The following is a 1,270-nucleotide window of genomic DNA, read 5'->3' on the forward strand; positions in this document are numbered from 1 at the left end:
AGAGAGAGAGAGAGAGAGAGAGAGAGAGAGAGAGAGAGAGAGAGAGAGAGAGAGCGCGCATGTGATAGCTACAGAGAGACAATGCCACAGCAGCCTGACAGGAGGAACGGTAAAGAAAACCCGATAGATAGAGAGAAAACTCAGTGTGTGGACAAAGACCAGTACAACTACGATATTAGTTCCACGCTGGCGCCTATGCCTGTGTGGCCCCTTATTGTGCTTCCATGCAGTAGAGACGAGCTAAGGCTCTCTACCTCATACAGTCGTCAGCGCCACCTACCTGATATACATACAGTCATCAGCGCCACCTACCTGACATGCATACAGTCGTCAGCGCCACCTACCTGACATGCATACAGTTGTCAGCGCCACCTACATGACATGCATACAGTCGTCAGCGCCACCTACCTGATATGCGGGGAGAGCGCGGCGGCATAGGGATTCGTCATGTAGGTGGGAGCGGGGAAGATGGACTTTCCCAGCATCAGCGGTGGCGTACAGTTCTCGTGCGCCGGCCGCGGCGCCGGAGACGGCGTGCTCGCTGCCGACTTCGGCTTGCTGAGGTTCAGCGGCCTGCCGACGTCGTCGCTACCCAGCGTCGGCTGGGCGCTCATCGCCGACGCCGACGCCGAACCTGAGACGTGCACACCGGGCCACTGCGACACCTGGCGGCGAAATGGGGGAGGCGTCAGGACGGCGTTCATGTGTGACAACGATGTGGATTATCCCGAAAGATTATCCCAGCGCGTCGAATTCTGAGTGCGCTATATATAGGTATAAATGGCGGCGGGATATGGGCTGCCCTCTATATTCAATAAATACCACTAAGAAATTGAATACTTTCAGTAATTAAACTAACCAACCACGCACTTATTCATGGACGCACGCACGCGCATGTGTGTCTGTGTCTGTGCGTGCGCGCGTACTTGTGTGGGTCTGTATATGTGTATGTGTACGTGTATATGTGTATGTGTATGTGTGTATGTGTGTATGTGTATGTGTGTATGTGTATGTGTGTATGTGTGTATGTGTGTATGTGTATGTGTATGTGTATGTGTATGTGTGTATGTGTATGTGTATGTGTATGTGTATGTGTGTATGTGTACGTGTATATGTGTATGTGTACGTGTATATGTGTATGTATATGTGTATATGTGTATGCATGTGTACGTGTATATGTGTATGTGTACGTGTATATGTGTATGTATATGTGTATATGTGTATGCATGTGTACGTGTATATGTGTATGTGTACGTGTATATGTGTATGT

The sequence above is a fragment of the Priapulus caudatus genome, unplaced genomic scaffold, assembly GCF_000485595.1.
Source record: "Priapulus caudatus unplaced genomic scaffold, Priapulus_caudatus-5.0.1 Scaffold3157, whole genome shotgun sequence".
NCBI classification, from domain to species: domain Eukaryota; kingdom Metazoa; phylum Priapulida; class Priapulimorpha; order Priapulimorphida; family Priapulidae; genus Priapulus; species Priapulus caudatus.